At 45.0% G+C, this 14,386-nt stretch overlaps 1 protein-coding gene across 10 annotated transcripts in view; it reads left to right on the top strand.

Moving 5' to 3' along the window:
• Nucleotides 1–543: 543 nt before the first annotated feature.
• Dtnb (dystrobrevin beta) overlaps nt 544–14,386 on the top strand; it is a 197,348-nt gene continuing 183,505 nt past the window's right edge. For 8 of the 10 annotated variants that reach the window (XM_070025158.1, XM_070025160.1, XM_070025153.1 and 5 more), the window contains exon 1: nt 544–742. The gene's annotated coding sequence lies outside the window, so the exon portion shown is untranslated. The remainder of the gene's footprint in view (nt 743–14,386) is intronic. The other 2 variants (XM_070025155.1, XM_070025154.1) reach the window with 1 other exon arrangement.

The following is a 14,386-nucleotide window of genomic DNA, read 5'->3' as shown; positions in this document are numbered from 1 at the left end:
AGCTTCGCGCCGGTCGGTGGGCTGGGCGGTTTTCCCGGCTGCTTCCGTCAGGCGCGCCTCGGGGCTCTCCGGGGTCAGCGCCGGCCTAGACCACGCGCTCCGCCGGCCCCCGGGCCAGGTGACCCGCTAGGCGCGGAGTCGTGAGCAGCGCGCCTGGCCGAGTCACCCAGGGCAGGATCCCGCGCGCGGCGCGCACAGCAGCGGGTCGCGGGGGCGTTCTTTGCCTGCTCTGCCCTGTGGTCATGTCGGGCCGAGCATCAACTCCAGCAGATACCTGTGGAGTGGAGTTGCGCCTCAGCCAAAGGAGGCCGGAGAGCCGCACAGGCCCCGAGGGGGCAGCTCCCGGCGCGCGCCCGGAACCGGTGGGCAAGCCGGGGGCGGGGCCCCCTCAGACCCGGGGGTGGGGCCACGAGGGTACTCGGCCCGCCTCCCGCCCCCTCCCCCGCCCCCGCCCCGGCGGAAGCCCCGCCTCAGCCGCGCGCTCGCCGGCGGCGCGCGCCCGCCCCTCCCGCGCCCTCCGCCCTCGCGCCCTCGCGCCGGGGGCGGGCTCGCTGCGCGTGCCGGGCCGGGAAGCCGGGAGAGCCGAGCGCTGGGAACCTTCGCTGCGGGGGCGGCTCCGGGGCCTGAGCGGGCGCCGCCGCCGTCGCCTCAGCCGAGGGGGCCGGGCCGGGTGGAGGCGGAGGAGGCTGCGGCCGCCGGAGACCTTCCGGACGCCCCCGGCTCGGGCCGGGAAGAGAGCCAGGTGGGGATCCCGCGGGGGCCGCCGGGGCTGCGGGAGCGGAGAGCGGAGCTGCAGCCGCGCGCCCGTGGGGAGCGGGAAGGGAGCCCGCGCTGCGCCCCCCGTGCCGCGGGAGCCTGCGGGGTGCGGGGCAGGGGGAGGCGGGGACGGCTCGCGGGGAGCGGGGGTGTCGCTGCCCTGCGTGCGGCCCTGGAGCCGCCAGCCGACGGGGTTCGCGGGGCAGCCCCGGCAGCGCTGCGGGGCTCCGAGTCCTGGCGGGAAAGTGTGGTGGTGGTGGTGGGGGTCTCGGCGTCCGGGGCGCCGCGGGCAGGGGGCGCCGAGCCGGGTGCGGGCGCCCGGCTGAGGCTGCCTGTGTGCGGTTCACAGGGAGGAAGGAGGTTCTGTGTTGGGGGCGAATGAGGCAGGTCCTGGCAGAGGGCAGGTGAGGCAGGCAGGCCCTGGCAGAGGAAGGGAATTGATTCCCTATCACCCCAAACAATGTGTCCTGGGGCACCTAATAGCGAACCTGTCCACCGAGGTCACCCTGGAAAAGCAGAACGTCCCGAGGTGAGGGAGGATGCAGCGAGGGATGGATGATTACGGTGAAGTTTCCGTGCCAGGCCTTGGGATTAGGGAGTCCTTCCAGCATTCTCAGCAAGCCTGTATTGATTCTCTGAGGTGCTTCTAGAACCACGGTCAGCCCTGGGACCGGGACCTATCATCAAACACCACCATCATTTACTGTGGAAATGCTGACAGTTTGGCTGTGTTGGCATGCCTGTAAAATACAAGGCGGCATTGAATTTTACATCTCATGCCCTATCCAGGTGTCTCCTTCGTGGTTTTCTAGTATTGGGAAATTGGAGCCATAAGTTGCTTGGTTTGAGGATAAACCCGGAAGGTCAGAAGAAATCTTATAGGAGGAATTTGGAAGTTTTGAAGGCTTCTTGTGACATTTAAAGGGAGGGGAAGGAGGGGGAACAAAATATAAAAGAGAAAGTTCTTTCCCAATTAGAATCAAGTCTGTTCACTGTGAAATCCTCAGGAGGTGGCCCGGCTCACAACAGTGGTCCAATAAATGCCTATTCCGTGAATAAATGAATGAAGCAAGGATTTACTACATTTTTATTTTTTATTTTTGCCAGTCTTGGGGCTTGAACTCAGCGCCTGGGCACTGTCCCTGAGCTGCTTTTGCTTAAGGCTAGTACTCTGCCACTTGAACCACAGCACTACTTCCGGCTTTTTCTGTTAATGTAGTACTGAGGAATCGAACTCAGGACTTCATGCATGCCAGGCAAGCACTCTACGACTAAGCCACATTCCCAGAACCTTTGCTACATTTTTATGCTGATTGCTATCAATCACTACTGTTGGAATGGTGGATGAACTTGCCCTTTTCCTCAATGAGTCTTGCAAAGTAATCCAGGGTTTTAGGAGTAGGCAAGTGAAAGCAGTACCTTCAACTTTCAAAGCTTTCTTGGGTGTTAGCTGTCAGGAGCTTGTGTATTGGATGGTTGCTTGCCATCATCCTGTTGTGGTCCTTCCCTTTCACTACAAAGAAGAATGCTTTTGCCTAGCTAGAGAAGACCTTTTTTTCATTTTTATTCTGGTTCTTGGATCTTAGGTTTGTAGCAAGATAATGTTTGTGTTTCTGTGCTTCTGAAAGGGCTGGAATTCTACCTGTCCTCTGCCTTGGTTGGACTCTCCATGCTGTTGTGTTCCCTAGGTTGCAGTGCCTGTTGGTTTACTTTGTCTGCCAAATTAAAACTTGACCTTTTATGAGTTCTCTGAGGATTTTTATCAGACATAAGTGGAATTACCTTTGATGGGGGTTGTGCACATGGTACTGCTGGGTAAAGTTTTTGGGTTCTACTAAAATTTGCCTGAAACAATTTCTATTTATAGTTAGAAATTAGACTTAGAATATTAGAAAGTAGAATTTGGAGTTACCATCTCCCCCCTTTCACCCCCCGTTGTTGGTTAGAGGGCTTGAACTCAAAGCCTAGACACTGTTCTTGAGCTTTTTTTTTGGCTCAAGAGTAGCTCCACAAGCCGGTGGCTCACGCCTGTAATCCTAGCTACTCAGGAGGCTGAGATCTGAGGATCACGGTTCAAAGCCAGCCTGGGCAAGGAAAGTCTGTGAGGCTCTTATCTCCAATAAGCCACTAGAAAACAGGAAGTGGCATTGTGGCTCAAGTGGTAGAGCGCTCGCCTTGAGCTGAAGAGCTGAGGGATAGCACCCAAGCCAGAGTTCAAGCCCCAGGAACGACTCCCTCCCCTACCCCCCCCCCCCCCCACCAAAAGAGTAGCTCCACAACTCTATTTTTGGTTTTGTGATGGATAATTGGAGATAAGAGTCTCATGGACTTTCCTGTCCTGGCTGGCTTCAAACAGTGATCCTCAGATCTGAGCCTTCTGAATAGCTGGGATTATCGGTTTCAAATATCAGTCTCTGGCTTATTTATTTATTTATTGGTGCATGTGTGATGGTACTGGGGCTTGAACTCCGATCCTTGTATTCAGCTTTCTTACAACTGGCACTCTGCCACTTGAACCACATCTTCCCTTTCCTCCTCCCACCCATGGATTTTACTGGCTAATTGGAGATGGAATCTCACAGACTTTCCTATAGCTGGCTTTAAACCTTGATCTTCCACGTCAGCCTCCTAGCCAGGATTATGGATCTGAGCCACCAGTGCCTTGCTTGCTATTCACGTTAATTTCCTTGTGCTAAAAGTAAGGGTAATACTAATCCAAACTCGGCATAGTTTAGAAAGCCTTGAATAAACAAATTTGGACTTGGAGGTGTGGCTCAGTTGATAGAATGCTAGCCAGTGAGGGAAAGTGTCAGGTACTGAGTTTGAGTCTCTAGTCTCTGACCAAGAGCGCCCCCCCCCCCAAACAAATAACTTCATTTGAATACTTTGCACTTCAGGGTAAAAACCATTTGTCTACTATTTCATGTTTTTTGGGTGTCTGAAATCCTAGGTGCCTTGTATCAGGCTCTTCAGTACTTTTTTTTTTTTTTTTTTGGTTGGTCATGGAGCTTGAATTCTCAGCTTGGACACTGTCCCTAAGTTCTTCAGCTCAAGGCTAGCACTCTACTACTTGAGCCACAGCACCCACTTCTGGCTTTTTCTGTGTATGTGGTGTGAGGAATCGAACCCAGGGCCTCATGCATGCGAGGCAGGCACTCTACCACTGAGCCACTTTCCCAGCCCTTCAGTAATATTTTATTTAGATACTTAATTTACTTAAAAAACGGACACTTGGAATATGGTTTACATATGGCAAAAATGGACAGTGTTCCCAGTAGAATTTGATGTCTGGGAAATGTATATACTTTGTAACCACCGCCACTATGGCAGCCACCAAATAGAAACTTGTATCACAACAAAGTTCCCTGGACTGCCCCCAACTCCCCTCTTGTTTCTAGCTATCCAGTCCTCAGAGCAGTGGTATGTGGTTTGCACTGGTGTCCTGGTGCCTGCAGTTCCGAGAGTTGTAATGTAGACTGTGTGGCTTGGAATTACACTGTTCCTTGTCTACTGAAACTGCAGTTAGCTGTCTGTTACATTCTTTGTAGGGCTTTCTTTGTGCGTAGGTGATACAGAATAAAAAGCATTAATGTCCCATTATATTAATTATATCATACTGTCCATAGTCTGCTTATTTTTTAATTGTACCATTATTTACGTACATTGGTTGTACAAGGGAGTTTTCTTTTTTCTTTTTATTTGTATTTTCAAGTAATTGTACAAAAAAGATTCTGTTTAGCATGTCTATGTATGTGATGCATCTTGATCAGTGCCATCCCTACCTACAAAGAGGGTTTCAAGTGTGACTTCTCCATTGTTTCCATACATGAATACACTGTATCAGAATCAGTCTTACCCTTTCTTCCACTCTTCTTTCCCTTCTTAAGAAACTTCAGCAGGGTGCTGGTGGTTCACACCTGTAATCCTAGCTACTCAGGTGGCTGAGATCTGAGGATCATGGTTCAAAGCCAGCCCAGGCAGGAAAGTCCGTGAGACTCTTATCTCCAAGAAACCACTAGAAAACCAGAAGTGGCGCTGTGGCTCAAGCGGTAGAGTGCTTGCCTTGAGCTGAAGAGGGCAGGGATAGTGCCCAACCCCAGAGTTCAAATCCCATGACCAACAAAAACAAAAAACAAAAAAACCCCAAACATCAACAGCTTTCATTGTTTTATATTCACACATACAAATAAACTACTTCAACATCTTCATTTTCATCCACCCTCTTCTAACAGCTCCTTTTGAGATCTTTTCATACTGGAACATGGGATCTACTGAGCTACCTTCACAATTTCCTATTAATATATATTATACTATATTGTAGCTTATTTAATTCTTTCCTTACTAATGCTCATTGCTCAGTGAATGAGAAGTAGAATTGCTGGATCAGAGGGGTGCATGTTTTAAAATTATAATTGAAGGAGATTTAACTATATTACTGCCTGAAGATATGGTCCATTTATTTTTTACTGCTGCACATAATCATTTGTAAGCTTCAGTCATGCACAGTTTGTGTATCTTTCACTTACTGAGGAACAGGTTTCTTTGGATGCTAATTCTTTGGTAGGTGTATGTGTGGCAAATGCATCTGAGTGGCCCTAGGCATTTCCTTTCCCTTTTGTTAACACTGTTTTGCTGCGTAAAAGTTTTAGTGTCAAACTTGTGAAAAACTTCTTGTAAGTGTACATGTGTTTTCAGAAAATGTTCTGTAGCTCAGGGTAAGAATGATATATTCTTGTACATTCTGACTGTTTTTCCCTTGGCAAAATGCATTTAAGGTTTATGATTATGTTTATGGCTGGATAACTCATTCATTAATTTTTCTTCACCTCTTTGAAGCTCATTATTCCTTCTCCTTCTCCTTCTCCTTCTCCTTTTTTTGGTTGGTCATGGGGCCTGAACCCTGGGCCTAGGTGCTGTCCCTCAGCTCTTCAGCTCAAGGCTAGTGCCCTATCATTTGTGCCATAGCACGACTTCCGGCTTTTCTGCTTATGTGGTGCTAAGGAATCAAACCCAGGGCCTCATGCATGGGAAGCAAGCACTCTACCACTGAGCCAACTTCCCAGCCCTCATTTCTTCTTTTTAAAATTATCTTTAAGGAGTTGTATGAAGGGGTTACCAGTTAACATGTCATCCCTTTCATCTCTCTCTTCCCTCCCAACCCCTTCCCTTGTAGCTTATTTCTTTTTAGCACTGAATAATATTCCATTGTATAGCAGTACCAGTTTGTTCATTCATTCACTTTCTAAAAGATATGTTGGTTGCTTTTAGTTTTTGGCAATTCAGGATTAAGCTGCTATAATCTTCTGTGTGCAGGTTTTTTTTATAGACATTTTTAACTCACTGGGGGTAAATACCTAGGAGCACAATGCCAGATCATATGGCAAAACTATGTTTAGCTGCGTAGAAAACTGCTAGACTGCCTTCCAAAGTGACTGTACCATTTCGCATTCTCAGTGGTTTTTAGGATTTGTGTCCAAGTATCCTAAATATACTTAAAAAGTAAGTCTTGATCAGACTGTTCGCAAACAGTTCATCTGGAATGAATTCATATTCAACTGTTGCAGTTGGCTGTCTTTTTTTTTTTGTGTGTGTGTGTGTTGTAGCCCCTTATATGCTTTGAAGTTTTGATTTAAAGGCTCACCTGAATAATGTTGCTGTTCTCCTCCTCCTCCTCCTCCTCATTCTTTTCTTTTCTTTTCTTTCTTTTTTTTTTTTTTGCCAGGCCTGGGGCCAGGCTAGTTAGTGTTCTCCCACTTGAGCCACAGCACTACTTGTCTTTTTCTGAGTAGTTTTTTTGGAGATAAGAATCGCATGGACTTTTCTGCCTGTGCTGTCTCTCAACTGAGAGCCTCTGATCTCAGCCTCCTGAGTAGGTAGGATTATAGGCATGAGCCATCAGTGCCCAGCTTGTACTTTTGATTTATTTAGTTTTGATAGTGTGGGGCTTGAACACAGGGTATTGCACTTGCTAGGCAGGTCTGTACTGTTGAGCTACTCCAGTCCTTTTTTTCCTACTGTTTTTGAGCTGAGGTCTTGCTTCCTGCCTGGGCATGTGCCTGGTGTGTGATCTATTTAATTTAGGCTCATTTTGCAGGTAGGATGATGGATCTGTGTCACCACGCCCAGCTGTCAGTTGAGAAGGGGTTTGGTGAACTTTTTCTGCTCAGACTGGCCTTGAATGGTGATCCTCCAATTTCAGCCTCTCAAGTAGGCAGGATTACAGATGTGAGCCACCAGTGCCCAGCTTCTGCTTTTTCTTCCTTTATCTGTGCTCACCTTCTGTATGTGGAGGCATTATTACAGGTCTTCCACTAACCTGTGAGAACCCAGTCTAGAGTCAGAGGTGATAATGATGGTCTGGAGATTGCTTTTGCAGGTCATTGCACAGAAGATGCATTAGGTTCATTTTTTGGTCATGAGTCTATTTTCTTACTCTTCCAAGCTCAGAACATTATATAAACTGCCATTCTAGGCAGATATTGGTAGCAATATATTTTAGCTTGCTTTCAGCTGCAGCCTTCAGCAGCAAGTCTGGCTCAGATATCCTGATTCTCTGTCCTTTGCTTTGTGATATTATTACCCCACAATACTTGGTTCTGGATTCTGAGTCTAGCAAGCCTAGAGCTTCATCCTGCTCACACTTTGTGAACCTGTTCTGACTGTGATTCAAATGGAGGTTTATTTTGTTTTTGAGCTTTATGTCTTTGATTTTTAGCTTAAAAATAAGTCCTTCTCAAGGGATGACATTGTCTGAAAAAGAATTACCTGACTTACAAAGTGGTAACTCCTCTGTACATCACCTTAATGTTAACAATATGGGAGGAGAGAATATTGAAGGTGATAACACCCGTCAAGATGCATTGTATTCATAAGCGGCTTTGCTAAATGCCGCCTCCTTTGTACCTAAAGAAAAAAAAAGTATTTCCTCTAATCTGTGTTTGGAGTCCAGGGTTGCCTCCAAGTATCTGCTTTCTGGCCACTTTGGCTAGAAGACCTTAATTGAAGAGGCTCCTTTTTCAACTTTATACACATTTTTCCTCCCTATTATATTGGCCAGCCAGTGATGATCATGGCATTTTAATCTTTCCCTGAATGGAAATGCTTCCAGTGTTTTTACTAGTAGATAGAGTGCTTCCTGAAGGTTGCTGGTAGATGTCTTTTGTCAATTGAGGGAAGTTTTCTTCTGTTCTCAGTTTGTGTGTGTTTTTTTAAAATTGACTGTTGAATTTTATCAAGAGAATTTGGGGGCATTTGTTGAAATTACCATTATTTTTGTGTTTAGAATGTTAGAAGAAGAACAGACTTGTCTGTGTTGTAATTAGCTGAGAAAAATACTAGGATTTACTTTTGGATTCATTTCTAACAAAAAAAAGCCTTTAAAGAAAACATATTTTGGGTTTGAAATTTTGCAAAACACTGTATATAAGTGAAAACAAGAAGAAAATGCTAGTTGGGTGCCTATGGCTCATGCCTGTAATCCTAGCTAGTGAGAAGATTGAGACTTGAGGACCACATTTCAATCCTGGGCAGGAAAATGTGTGAGACTCTTACTGCCAATTAACCACCAGAAAACAAAAACAAAAACAAAAAAACCCCCAAACAAACACAGAAGTGGAGCTGTGGCTCATGTGGTAGAGTGCCTGCCTTGAGAGACAAAGCCAAGGGAGAGTATGACGCCTAGAGTTCAAGTCCCAGGCCAAAAAAAAAAAGAAAAGAAAAGAATAAAATGCTCTGATAATCAGGTTTGAACTACATATCCTTAAAAGTGAGCTTCACTATAATCAAAGAGTACTCTATAGTTAATAGCACACTGTAATCAAATAGTGCCTGATAACATTAATATTGATAATTAACATTTATTGAGCTAATTTTGGGTCAGGTATGGTGCTAATGCTTTACATGATTTATGTAATAGTTACACCAGCCTTGTGAACTCTGGATACTAGTGAGGTGCAGATATTGAATTTAAAAAAAATTTATTGGAACTTAGAATATTCTTCCAAATTTGTAAAAAACAAAATCTAGATTTCACATGTATTTTCCCTGGTATTTATTTTTTAATCTGAAAGAGAGGCTGGGGGCATGGCTCAGTGGATGAGTGCTTGCCTAGCAAGTACAAGACTCTGAATTCAGACCTCTAGAACTGACAGGGTGGCGGAGTATTGAGGGGAGGATATTGGAGAATTTTCCTTAAATACGCAAGTTTTTCTTCTAGCAAGTTTGGCTCCTGTAACTATTTGTTGGTGGCTGTCTAGCTTTCCGATGTTAAACATCCAAGGAAGAACTTGGCAGTGGCTTTGCTGGTTATATTGTGAAGGATCCTTCCATGTAACCTAGAGCTGCCAGGGTTGGAGCTAGCAAACAGACGCAGAGGAAAGGAAGGGTCTCTCGCTCTTTGGTGCAGTAGAAAGGTTCCCAGAGTTTCATCTCTTTTTCACTTGCCTGCCTCCAATGAGTTGTCTTCCTAGAACAGGACAGGCCTGAAGGGCATCTTGTACTTTCCTCCAGACCTCATTCATGGCACGAATTTTGGGACCTGGTTTCTTTCCTTCTTCCTTGACTCCTCATGTGCCCCAGAGAGGTCATGTGGCACCCTGGGAAGATAATGGGTTTGGAACCACATCATTGGCTAATCACTAGTTTCCTAACTGTAGGTCAAGTTACCTAGTCACCTAGACTTTTAATCTCCTTATTGTTTCCTTTTTTTTAAGTTGTATAGGGCTTGGATTCATGTCCTGCCACTTGCTAGGTGGGTGTTCCACCACTTGAGCCATACTTCAGTCCTTTCTTTGCTTTAGTTATTTTTTGGATAGTTTCATATATACATATATTAAAATATTATAAATTATACATAATATAAAATATTAAAATTTATTAATATTTTTGCTCAAGACCAGCCTTGGACAATGCCCCCCTTACCTATAGCCCCCTGTATATCTGATATGACATGTGTGAACTACAGCTGCCTTGTTGATTGGAGTCTTGCTAAATTTTTTTGTCCAGGCTGGCTTTGAACTGATCCACCCTATCTCTTCCTCCCAAGTAGCTGGAATGACAGATACAGACCACCATGCCTGGCTCTAATTGTAATATCCATAATCTTGATTTAGTTCTTATGCCTGACACAGTCCTATCTTTTCATTCTAGTGTGTGTGTGTGTATATTTTTATTTTTATTTTTATTTTTTATTTTTATTTTTTTTTTGTCGGTCGTGGGGCTTGAACTCTGGGCCTGGACGCTGTCCCTCAGCTCTTCAGCTCAAGGCGAGCGCTCTACCACTTGAGCTACAGCGCCACTTCCGGTTTTCTGGTGGTTTATTGGAGATAGGAGTCTCACAGTCTCTCCTGCCCGGGCTGGCTTTGAACCGCGATCCTCAGATCTCAGCCTCCTGAGTAGCTAGGATTACAGGCGTGAGCCACCGGCGCCCGGCTGTGTGTGTATATTTTTAAAGTAGTGGTCTCAAAAATGAGAAGCATGCAAAATGTCCCTCTAGGCAAGGTGTAGCAAGAAAATATGAGCAAGTAAGATTTCCTGCTATTTGATCCAGACGTTACACTTCATCTGTATGTCTGATGAGGTGCAATAGACTAGTCACTTGCTTACTCTGTACTAGAATTAAAGCTCACCTATATCTGGCCTAGTGTTGTTTCAGATTATATATCTGATCTGAATGAATGATTCCTGCTAAATAGGCAAATGGCTTAACAAAATTCCCACAAAGAAACTGCACAGTGAAGTTTCAGGGTTGACTGAGGAATGAGGTGTAACACAAACACATTTGAAAAGCAAGAAAGGCAGAGTGGAAACTTCCGTTATTTATAAGCTTATTCTAGACAAGTGTAAAATACAGAAGTGATCATCTGATCAACTGGTATGCTGTCATTAAAACACACACACACACGCACGCACGCGCACACACACACACACACACACACACACACACACACACACACACACACACACACACACACACCCTTACAAGCCTGGCACTGGTGGCTGCTGCCTACACACACACACACACACACACACGCACGCACGCACACACACACACCCTTACAAGCCTGGCACTGGTGGCTGCTGCCTACACACACACACACACACACACACACACACACACACACACACACACACACACACACACACTGGTGGCTGCTGCCTACACACACACACACACACACACACACACACACACACACACACACACACACACACACACACACACACACACACACACACACACACACACACACACACACACACACACACACACACCTCTTACAAGCCTGGCACTGGTGGCTGCTGCCTGTAATCTTTGCTACGCAGGAGGCTGAGATATGAGGATTGTGGTTTGAAGCTATCTAGGCAGGAAAGCCTGTGAGACTCTTACCTCTAATTAATCACAGAAAAAGCCAGAAGTGGCTCAAGTGGTATAGCACTGCCTTGAGCAAAAAGGAGCTCAGAGACTGTACCTAAGCCCAGAGTTCTTGTTCCAGGGACCTGCAAAAACCAACCAACCCAAAACAACAAAAAACCCCAAAACAAAACCCATACAATTATCAAAATACTACTTGTTTTTGTACACTGTTGAGTATATTCTGCCTTAAAGAATTTGCTTATGATATCATGGGCAAATATTAGTTGAGTTAGTTAAAAGCTAAGCTGAAGAAAATGAAGACAAATATGTTGATCTTTTTCAGTAATGTTTCAAGTTACATGCTAATTAATACTTTAAACTTTTCTTAAACTTAATGATTTTCTTTTTCTTTTTTTTGGTTGGTCATGGGGCTTGAACTCTGGGCCTGGGCTCTGTCTCTCAGCTCTTCAGCTCAAGGTTAGCTCTCTACCACTTGAGCCACAGCGCCACTTCCCATTTTCTGGTAGTTAATTGGAGATAAGTCTCGAGGACTTTCCTGCCCAGGCTGGCTTTGAACCACGATCCTCAGATCAACCTCTGTGGGTGTGTACATGTGCACACATATGTTTATATAGCTGGGTATGGTGGCTTACACCTGTAATCCCAACTATTCAGGAGGCTAAGGTAAGATTTTATATTTGAGGCCAAGCTTGGCTACATAGGTTTCAGGCTAGCCAGTCTGTCCCAAACAAACAAAACACACACACACACACACACACACAAACACACACACACACACTGCTGTGATTAATGCAAACTGTAACAAAATGTTACTGCAAAAGCCATAAATAGGCACTTTGCAGAAAAAGCACACATGGCCACCAAATGTATGAAGAGATCTCATTATCTCTAGGAATTGAAGAAATACAAATCAAGACCACAGTGAGTTGACATCATACACTCATGGAATTTACAAAACCCAGTGGCTCAAGTGTTGGAGAGGAGGCAAATCCATAGGAGCTCTGCTGTGATAGCAGCAAACTTAGTTGAACTTTGACATACAGACAGACCGGCAGTTCCTCTTCTGGCTGTACACCAAAGATAAACTCTTGCTCCAGTGCAACAAGTAGAAAAGTGTTTGTAGAAGCCCCATTCCTAGTAGGAAGAAACAAAAACATATACCACCACCTGGAACGCGCCCAGATTCCATCAGCAGGAGAGTAGATGATTAAAATGTAGTTTACAGAAGTCACAATGAATGAGCAGTAATAGGGAACAAGGAGATGATTTTATTTGTTTGTCGGTCATGGGACTTGAACTCTGGTTCTGAGCACTGTCCCTGAGCTCTTCAGCTCAAGGCGAACACTCTACTACTTGAGCCACAGCACTACTTCCAGTTTTAGTAGTTTATTGGAGATAAGAGCCTCACAGACTTTGCTGCCTGGGTTGGCTTTGTACCATGATTCTCAGATCTCAGCCACCTGAGTAGCTAGGATTACAGGCTTGAGCCACTGGTACATCAGCATGATGTTTGATGAAAACAGTCCTCAAAGTCTTTATTTTCTTTTTTTGTCATGGGGTTGAACTCAGGGTCCAGGTACAGTAAGTACCTGAGCTCTTTTTCTCAGGCTAGGTCTCTACTACTTTGAGCCACAGGCTGCCTTCTAAAGGAGATGGTTAGATCTCAGCCTCCTGAGTAGCTAGGATTATAGGTATAAGCCACCACTGCGTAGCCCCCAAAGTCTTACCTGCAGTAAGACATCTTTTTTTTTGCTTGAAGATGTAATTTGTATACCATTTATTTTACCCTGCAATTCCTTGATTTTTAGTGCTACAGCCATTACTATTACATAATTTGGAACATTTTCATCACTCCAGAAGAGTAACTTTGTACTCATTCATAGTAACCCTCTGGGAACTCATGATTTATTTTCTGTAGCTTGAACTCAGGGCCTGGGCACTATCCCTGAGCTACTTTTGCTCAAACCTAGCACTCTGCCTCTTGAGTCACAGCGCCCCTTCCGGCTTTTTCTGTCTATGTGGAATCAAACCTAGGGCTTCAAGCATGCTAGACAAGCACTCTGCCACTAAGCCACATTCCCAGCCTGTTTATCACTTTCATTGATCTTTATTGATCAGAGTACCAGCTTTTGGTTTCATTTTGTTGTCTCTTAGTGAATCCTAGCTTAAGTCCAATATGGTCAAATGATGTATCTCCCATGATTTCAGTTCCTATGAACTTGCTGTTTGTTTGCTCTCAGATAAGGTCTTTCTTGGTGCGCTAGAAAAGGTGTGTTTTGTCACTGTTGGGTGCTGTGTTGCATAGAGTCAGTTGTCTACTTGGTTGGAGGAACTGGTCCCCCACATCCTTGTCTCTGCATTTTCCTGCACTCTGCAGTGAGGTTGTTTCACATAAAAGTTCCTAATATAATTGGGATCTTCTATTTGGAAAAATTTGCATACAGTAAAGTTCATTTTGTGTGTGTGTGTGTGTGTGTGTGTGTGTGTTGTAGTTCTGTCATTGTTAATGAATGGAATGCCATGAATCCACCCTTAACAATAGTTTCATCGTCCTGAAAATCCCTCCAAGTCTCATCTACTCAGCCCTTTCCCACCCCTAAACTTCTAGCAACCACCTGCATTTCTGCTGTCTTAGATTTGCTTTCTCTGGAAGGTCACAAAACGGGATCATGCAACATGTAGCTTTTTCAGACTTTTTTTTTTTTGGTATTTTTTTAAATTGTAAAAATGCTGTACATGAACAAGGTAATGAGTACATTTCCTATTGAGCATTGTTGCCTCCTCTTATGTTTTCCCCCTATCATCCCTTCCCTCCCACCTCCACAACAACCCCTCCCCCCCAGCCGAAGTTGTAAAGTTCGTTTTCAACATAGTGTTTTGTACATCTCATTGTTACAATGGGTCAACCTGTATCCTTACTTAAGCATTTTGTTTTTTCCCTTCTCCTCCCCAAATTAGAGAAGTATATATACAGGATGCAGGGCACCAACATCAAATACAGTGAAAATAAGGGTTATACCGTGGGGTTTTCAAACTTTTTTTTGTGCTTAGCAATATGCATTTAAGCTTCCTCTATATTGTTTCATGCCTTGCAACTTTCTTCTTCTTCTTCTTCTTCTTTTTTTTTGTCGGTCATGGGGCTTGAACTCTGGGCCTGGGCGCTGTCCCTCAGCTCAAGGCTAGTTAGTGTTCTACCACTTGAGCCACAGCGCCACTTCCAGCTTTTAGTGCTTATGTGGTGCTGAGGAATCGAAT

Source organism: Dipodomys merriami, unplaced genomic scaffold (assembly GCF_024711535.1).
Source record: "Dipodomys merriami isolate MVZ:Mamm:240054 unplaced genomic scaffold, mDipMer1.0.p SCAF_17, whole genome shotgun sequence".
NCBI classification, from domain to species: domain Eukaryota; kingdom Metazoa; phylum Chordata; class Mammalia; order Rodentia; family Heteromyidae; genus Dipodomys; species Dipodomys merriami.
This window is presented reverse-complemented; position numbering and strand designations above follow the sequence as displayed.